The sequence below is a fragment of the Anomalospiza imberbis genome, chromosome 4, assembly GCF_031753505.1.
Source record: "Anomalospiza imberbis isolate Cuckoo-Finch-1a 21T00152 chromosome 4, ASM3175350v1, whole genome shotgun sequence".
NCBI lineage: Eukaryota > Metazoa > Chordata > Aves > Passeriformes > Viduidae > Anomalospiza > Anomalospiza imberbis.
This window is the reverse complement of record NC_089684.1, coordinates 47,042,920-47,051,478: the sequence shown is the minus strand read 5'-3', so window position 1 is coordinate 47,051,478 and position 8,559 is coordinate 47,042,920. Positions and strand designations below refer to the sequence as shown.

General features: G+C 39.3%; 1 long non-coding RNA gene across 1 annotated transcript; it reads left to right on the top strand.

Annotated features, from left to right (window-relative positions):
- Positions 1–981: 981 nt before the first annotated feature.
- LOC137473434 (uncharacterized) lies at positions 982–3,543 on the top strand. The gene is made up of 4 exons (XR_010998793.1): positions 982–1,125; positions 1,363–1,519; positions 1,848–1,970; positions 3,239–3,543. It is a non-coding gene; the product is annotated as an uncharacterized lncRNA (long non-coding RNA).
- Positions 3,544–8,559: the final 5,016 nt, after the last annotated feature.

Below are 8,559 nucleotides of genomic sequence, written 5' to 3'. Positions count from 1 at the left end.
TTATTGATTTGTTTACTTAGAGTCTGAAGTACGAGTCAAGTACCCGTAGTGGTGCCTTTAGCAATGTGAAATGCAATATTTTGAATATTGTTATTTAGTGTTCCAATTTTAATGAGTTTGGAGCATAGTAAAGGAGATCAGATGTTTGCAGGTACTGGGTGAGGGTAGAGATAATGAGAAAGCATTTAAAAACTGACATCACTTTTTTCTCAGTTCTCTCTTGAGGGGCTGGTGTAAATCCCAGACTGTTGAAGAGCAATCACTGTACAAACAGAAGCTCCAACTGAATGAACCCAGAAGAAGTGGATGTGGCAAATTCCCTGATCAAAGTAAAGGAAGGAAGATGGTGATATTCACCTGGTGGGGCTCTAGATTCCCATTTTAGAAATTGTACCATTGTTTAAATCTTGGAAATATTTGGGATTTTACTTTTCTGCCATCTTTTTTTGTTTTGCAAAATATGTGATAGTTAATATATGAGTAAAATCTTGTATAAAACCAGCCTTCTTTTTTTTGCAAATAGCCAAGTGCATATTACCCACCTTGCTGGATAATAGGGGTCTCTTGTGTTCCTCTAACAATTTTTTTTTTTTTTTCTTAGAATGCCTTTCTGTGTGATTTATTACCTTAGGAAGATACAGGAGATTCTCTCACTTTAATGCAGCACACCAAATTATTCCATGCTTTCCCAGCTGCTTGGATCTCCAGTTCAGGGTTGGGCGAAGAAAAATGGTGATGGAGTCAATTTATTTTTGTTTCTAATTTAGGACAATTCAATTTTTAAATGTCTACATACTCTTGCAATGCTTTTAGTAGTCGAGGATGAAATTTTGAACAGACATTAATTGCTCAATTTTTTTCCCCTGAAGAACAGAATTTGGGCTTTGCCCACCAGAAGAGTCCCTGCTGTAGGCAGATGTTTTTCCTGTTCTTCTTAGAGCAGTACAAGTGGTTGGATGCTGAACCTCAAAGAAGAGGGAACTAAGATCCCTGACCTGGATAAGCCCACAAGTGAGTACACTGGAGCAGCTCTTCCACCAAAACCAGTTCTTGTAAGGCTTTCCAGCCCTTGACAGGAAATGAGCTGATTCCTGCAGGGTGCCACATGAAGACTTCCAGGCTGGAGTGAGCATCCTGCTATAGCAAGGATTAGGGTGTAGTGCATCATAATTTGTATGCAGAGATAATCTGTGCCAAATTTGGAATTCTAAATTTTCTTCATTTGAGAAAAGATCACATCTTCACAGAGAGACATTGTCACGCATTTCTGCTGTGGATACCTGAATAACTCAGCTGGACAGGTGGAATGACAAGGTAATACAATCCAGATGTTGAAAGGATTTTTTGGATGACTTTTCATAGGTCCAAGCTGAAGTCCCTGATTTATTCAGGCTTTGAAGTACCATGCAAGCCTTTCCTGTGGAAGAAATTCTGGTTTATGTAAATAATTCACTGTGTGGTAAACTAGAGGAAGGCAGGGAGCAATGAAACTCCTTAACACATTAGAGCTTCAGGTTTGGTGTGACTGTACAGCAAATATTGGAAGACAATTTTTAAAAGTTGTCTTCCTTTAAGTTCTATTGAAGCATTCACCCACTGTTTAATGTGCTTTTATTGCTGCTCTCAGTAATTTTTCCCTGTTAGGTTTTTTTTGACTGAAAATGGTTTACTGAGCTACCTTCTTCCATTGCAACACAGTAAGAAGCCATAACTAAAAAATTGTAGTTTTTCTGTAATTGAAAAATAATGGGAGCTTTATTTAAATAGAAAATATTCCCAACTCTCCTCTCCATCCCCCCCTTGAAATACTGTTTTAAAGTTATAGAACTCTGCACTCTTTATTACAGAAAAATGCCCTCCATCAAGAAAATGACATCTACCTGGACAGATCTAGAAATGGCTGTTCTTTGTGATCTTCAATGATGTTCTTCACTCAAAACCTCCAAGCACAAATCATTTTAGTGAGGCAGGTAAGAGAGCCACTTGCATTTTCTCTTCCAGTCCAGCAGCTGCTCCTGTAGCTCATGTGACAATGGTTTGGGCAGGAGCACGAGGGGTGAAAGGATGGGGTGAACTTGGCTTCAGATGTCTCTTGCTGTGCATCTTGGAAGACTCTCAGCCAAATGGTGAAATTCAGCACAGTTCAGTGCTTTGACAGCATGACCAATTTGCTAAAACTAAACTGGCAGTAGCAGCAACACTGGAATATTATGATGCTGGTGCCTCTTATGAATGACTTTAAATAGCAGAAATAAATGTAGCTGCAGCAATAGTGAAACACTGCAATACTGGTGCCTATTAGAAATACTTTGAAATATCACAAATAATGAAAATGACTAACAGAATGACTGAATCCCAAAGTTAACCTCCAAGATGGCAGCTTTTAAGGGCTCAGGTTTTACAGGTCCTGAAAAACCTGGGGATGAATATTTCCTTTGGTTTTGTGTCAGAAAGCCACACACAGTGGAGCTGTTTGTGCACTGAGGGCACAACAGTGCCTTGAGCTCCAGTTCTTCAAGCCCTATTAGTGTGAACAGCAGCAGCTTAAAGCACTTCTAATCTTATAGAGAACATGAGTGACACACTGCTGTAACGAGGTGGGTTTGAGGCAGGTCTAGCCAAGTGATTTGCCTTTTCCTGTGTTGTAGTTTTCATTTTGCTTAACACTGAATTGTTGTAGCAGTGGAGTAGTTTAGAGTATTCAGGACTTACATATACAGTTTACCAGAGGAAGTAAGAATGAGGTTTCTAGAGTTTTGTTCTTCTGTTGTTCATTATGACTTACGCGGCTCAACCCATAGAACTACCTTGAAATTTTAAATTCTAAGGAGTCAAGGATTAAGTTTTCAGTGGGTTCTGTTATTCTGGTGCAGACTGGAATGATTTGTTCAAACTCTGTCCATTTTACGTGACATCTGTAGTAAGTGAATCCCAGAAGATTTTAGGACTGATTTTGAGTCTGTTTCAATCTTGAATATAATCCCAAAATTATTTCTATTTAGTCCTTGTAGACTGGAGCATTTTTGAGACTAATTGCATTATGTGTTGGGGATTAGAGGAAATGGAAAAAATATGTGAGAACTGGGGAGAGAAAATTGTCTTGCAATAAAGTAACTACCAACCCAGATGTTGTCATACATTAGGAATAATAATCTCATTTTTGTTGGAATCTCATTATCTATTCAAGACATTGACATGATGGCTGGTAAAATCAGCTGTGGGAGTACTGTTTCCTTAGGTACTTCTGTACCAGAAGATGGAGCAGGAGAGCCTGGATTCAGGATCTCAGCAGGATCAACGTTCTTTTAGTAGTGCTGACCTGACTTTTGTGATCTCCATGGATGAGATCTAAAAAGGAAAACTGAGATCACAGCTACTTCACAATTTAATAGCCATGTAACCATTAAAACAGGCTAAATCCAAGAATAGAAGCAGAACCTAAGTCAAGTCAATTTAAGCAGTTAAGGAACAAAGACAAGTTTCAGTGGCAAACATCCATAAGGTCATGCAGAACTGATTTTTACCTAACAAATACTTACAGATTAATTTTAAATTCCAGTGTGAGAAAGTCTCAAAGGAAAAGCTCCATGTGGTTATTAATGTAAGATCATTCATAGCTGAGTCATAGCACTTTTATTGAATTATGCAAAGCAAGGGATATGATTCTGCAAACTTTGTCACAGGCAGACCTTTATAGAAACTGTTGCTGTGGAATTTTTAAGCAAGATGCCCAACACCAATTAGTTGGAAGAGCTAATGCATGTTTGGATCCTCTGATGGATGGCACTGAGGATCAGTACCTGGCAAACTGTTTTTATACCTTACAGAGCCATAAGACATGCCCACATGACTGCCATTTTCAGGGTTTCTAAGCACAATAAAAGCATGTACATTTTATTAATGCAGATGGAGACATTTTTAACAAGAATCCTGATCAGTCACGAACATGGCAACCTCCCCCTCTCCCTCCCACTAATATTGCAGGCACTAGGGATCTAACTAACCCTGCAAAAATAACCTTAGAGAAGGGTTGAAACCAAACTTCATCATTTCCTTTTTTAAATAGCAACAGTTGCAAATCCATCCGTAATGTTGCTGTCACTTTATCCACTCACTGTAAATACCACATGCAAATCAGTAGGGTCTTTTCTGTTTTCCAGACAAATCTTGAATGTTTAAAAAGCACTCTGAAAAGGAGTCCCATTTCAATATTTTGCTTTAAAAGTAGTATACTCTGTCATTGATTTTTGCACAAAATCCTCATTGTTTTATTAAGAACTCCTTGGGAAGTTTTGCATTATTGGACATGAATTCACTCCATCTTCCAGAAAAACCAGTGCTTGCAGAACTTGATTAACTTGAGGTTGCTGCTGGAGCTCTTGGACTTCTCACAGGAAACACCCCCGTGTTTTATCTTCCTTGGCCTCCATTCTTTTTCCAAGCAGTCTTTTAATTATTGTAAATAATTAAATGCTTTAAATTACTGCAAACACTATCCACGACCAACAAAACACCAGTAGTTGCAGTGCCAGTATTTGGTTTCTGTTTGCAAGGTCATGCCATGGCACAGCGTGGGTCTGATTGCCTGCTGTGCTCCTGCAGATTTTTGGAACAAGCAGGACAAATGATATTTATGTTGGTCATATTCTGAAATCAGTCATTGTATGAAAGAACTGCGACCTTTGGGTCGCTTTGCAAAAAGGCTTGAATGCTGTTGTGTGTTTCAGTCAGTTATTGCATGAAGTGCCTAAATGTTTCAGGTGTTTCAGCAAGTGAACATCACATTGCTGTTACACAGAATCTCCTGCTGTGAGTGTTCTGTCCAAGTGGGTTTTTGTGAATGGTTAATACTTGCCTAGAGAAATCAGACCCGTGCACTTGAGAGTTCTCACAGGTGTAGGGCTGTAGTTCCAGAAGTACAGTTGCCTACTTTGGATATTCCCAGTGGCACCCTGCCACTGTTTGAGTATGTAAAACACAAGCTTTCATACAACTCTAGTCCCTTTGCTTTTTTATTTACATCTGAATCATTAACACAAATGCATCTGTATATTGTATCCAACTGCATTTGGGCTTCTTGCTGGATGATTGTAATTCTGTGGTAAGCCCAGAGTGTGATTATTAACAAATACTAGCAAAGGCTGTGTTGTGAGCAACAGTAAACCAGTGGGCTTGAAAATGTGAGAGAACACACTTCTACTAATTTTCTGGAGTGTCAGTCCCTCAGGTAAGTCAGAAGCCCTGGCTCACAGGAGTAGCAGAGCACTGCAGATTTATTCAGTAGGTCTGTAATTTACATCCACTCCTACTTGACTCCCTGTTCTAATGTGTAATGTCAATAACTTCCTCCTGCTTATTAACATTGATTAATAGGCAAAATATGGGGCCAGGGGATGCAGAACTCACCTTTTCCATCTACCCCCAAATATTCAAAATATTGTTTCCTTTTGATGAAGAAACTAATGATTTTACATCTTCAAGTTTTGCATAAAATTGCTGCAAAATTTCTAAAGGCTTTGCTATTACATCAGTTCCACTGAGAATTGGTAGTGAGGTCTCAAGTCACTCTTCTTATGGGTCTGGTGTCAGAACCTTGCCCACAGAGAGCAGGAATACTCCTCAGCCACGTGAATAAATGAGTGCCTGCTGGAGTTAAACATGATCTATTCTGTTTTTCCCTGGGGAAAAAATCATTGCAGTAATGGAATCTGCTTGGACCTACTAAAGGGAATTCCTCCCAGAGCATGAATACCTTCAGTGGGCTTGAGGCCCACAGGACAAAGGTTTATGCTCACCTGTTGTGAGAAACCAAGAGAGATGAGAATGTGGTCAGTTTTCCAGTTTCTAGTTGTAGCTTGTTGAACTAGTGTTTATTTTAAGACATTATATTCTTAGGGCTGTTACTATGAAATTAGAAATAAGAACACAATTAGCATGTGACCTCATTATAACCAACACTTGCATTTACTGTTTTGTATTTTTGTAGATGAAACGAAATTGGGTGGGGAAAAAAATCTGATCTCAAAGGGGATTGGATACTAAGTCTTGCAAACCATTATTAATAATCTGCTGAAGGCCACAGTGCTTTATTTTATGTACTTTTTTTCAAAAGGTTATGGTCTTCCAGACATTTTCTGATTAGCCTCTTTCAATCTCCTTCTCTCAGTTTCATTTCCCAGTACTACACTTCGCATTCACATTTCAAATCTTGTGTCTTTATGCTAAGTGCTTCTGCTGCATCATTAATTTGTCCTAAAAGAGAGTGGGTACAAATCAAACAGATTAATATTGTTCCCAGTCGTTCACAGTCTAAATTTATTTTGGGGAATTAAGAAAGGTTTTCTCATTCTATTTCTGTCCTTGAGTATAATTCCCCAGGCTAAATTGAATCTTTTCTGCATAGAGGAGGGTGAAAATTTCAGTTGTTGCTGCAAAGCCTCCTGAAGCATCTCCACAGAGAGTGTACAGCTCTGTGTAACCTACTGCATGTTTAAAGTATAAAGGTCATAAACAGCATTTCTGCAAGAGCAGAGGCAGCACAGTAGAAATTTTAGCTTTAAATAATGAAGGCAAAGCCAAGCGTGCATCTCTCATTTGAAGGTTCCCCTCTGCCTCAGTTGAATTCCAGGTTCTGCACAGAATAGAATAAAGGAACCGTGTGAGTCTTGGTGTGAGGCCACTGAAGCAGAGTTCCCTCTCTGGTTTCAGTCACCTTGCCATTCACAGGATCCTCTAAGCACAGAACATCAGTCTTTCAAAATAAGTCAAAGCTACTGCTTCTCTACCATAAAAAGTGTGGAAGTCACTTTGTTGTTTCAGTTCTGACTTGTTTGAAAGTTCTGACCTGTGAAAACTGCAGGTCCTCAAATTGGTCAGTGTCCTATTTCAACATCACATTTATCATTTGCAGTTGCCAAAGAAGCCCTTTTCTAAACTGGCTTTGTGTAGCACTCATCCTTTGCTCTGGACTCGGTTATTGTGTGATTCACTCAAAAGGCTGCAATCATATGACAGAAGAAGAGCAATTAAATACAGAATTATTGAATTTCTCTTACTGTAGGGATTTAAATGTGTTTTGTTGCATTGCAGTGCTTTAGAATACTTTATGGAACTTGCACAGGCATAGAGTCTGTAACCCATAAAACAAGCAAAAGGCCTAATTGCTCTGTGCACGGATCATTTATAACTCTGTGGTCTATGAAGGAATAAGAGTCCATGAAAAGAATGCCACTGAGTGTTAAAACCCATCTGCTTGCTGCATTTTAATTGGGATGAGAGACTTAGATTTCAGAAACATTGCATTATGGATATGGTGCTTGCATTCTAATTTTAAACAGAAATAGGAGAAGTAAATATTGATTCAGGAACTCTGTGTGTCAGGGGTACAGTCACTATATGACAGATGAAGCCATTAAACCTTGGGAGATTTCTGTCTTGGTTCTAAAGTTTAGATCTACTGATTTACTTGGGAGGGGCAGGGAGGAGTTAGGATTTGCTCATAGAATTCCTATGTCTGCATATGGATTTGGGGAGGCATAACCAGGCATGACTGGAGTTATGCAAAGTGTTTATGTCAGCCTGCCTCTGTCTCTTCCTGTTTATTTCCTTGATTCATTTGTTCTCTGCTCTCTCTTGCTGAACACATGGGTCTGGACCTCTTAGGACACACTGAAGCGTCCTTCTGGCTCTCTCCTTGTCTGGAAGATACCACAGGCTGTGCCAGTGCATGGGTTTTGTACAACAGGCTTGGCACAGAATTTGTGTGAGGTTGGCAAATGGTGATGCCAGGAATGCAAAATAGATTGAAATTTCATTGGCTGTGTGAAATAATTTCCTCCTGAAGTCCCTTAAGGGACCCAATGCAGCCCAGAGTCAAGTTTTACGTCCGAGTTGTTACAGAAATGGTAATAATTCAGTCATATAATGGCTCACACAGCACTGCTATAGTGCCCAATTAAAATCTGTCCCTGCAGGGGTACTAAAATCCATGATCACCCTTGAAAGCTGCTCTGGACACTTGACACTTGAACTGATCTATTGATCCATTGGTGCTCACCTTTTGCTAACCTGTTGGTTAGTTAGTCTCCTTTAATTTTCCCCTTCAGTGAAGCAGTTCCACTGCTCTACATGTAATTATGGTCCAACATGCATGCCTTTTCAAAAACTGCATTTTGGGAAGCTTGTGCTGATTTCTGTGTGGGAGAAGTAAGGAAAGTGCTGTTAACTATGGTAACTATCCAGAAGAGGAAAAGAGACCCAAACCCCCACAGCTAATGCACTCTGTCTGATTTATATTTCACATGAAGTAACTTTTGTTACCTATGCCTGAAGGGAAACAAATAAACAAAACCTACAAATGAATAAAACTTGACAACTGTAAGAGGTGTGAGTTGTGAAAATGAATTGGAAAAAAATGGCACTTGGAGTTGGATTAGATATAACAGGACCAGGCTTGCTCTGTTCTGAGACTGAGGAATAGCAGAAAAGATGAAGGGTAACCTAAGCACTCAGGGGTCAAGAAGGAATAATGTTTGTTATTTTTCTTAACAGCATCTTTTG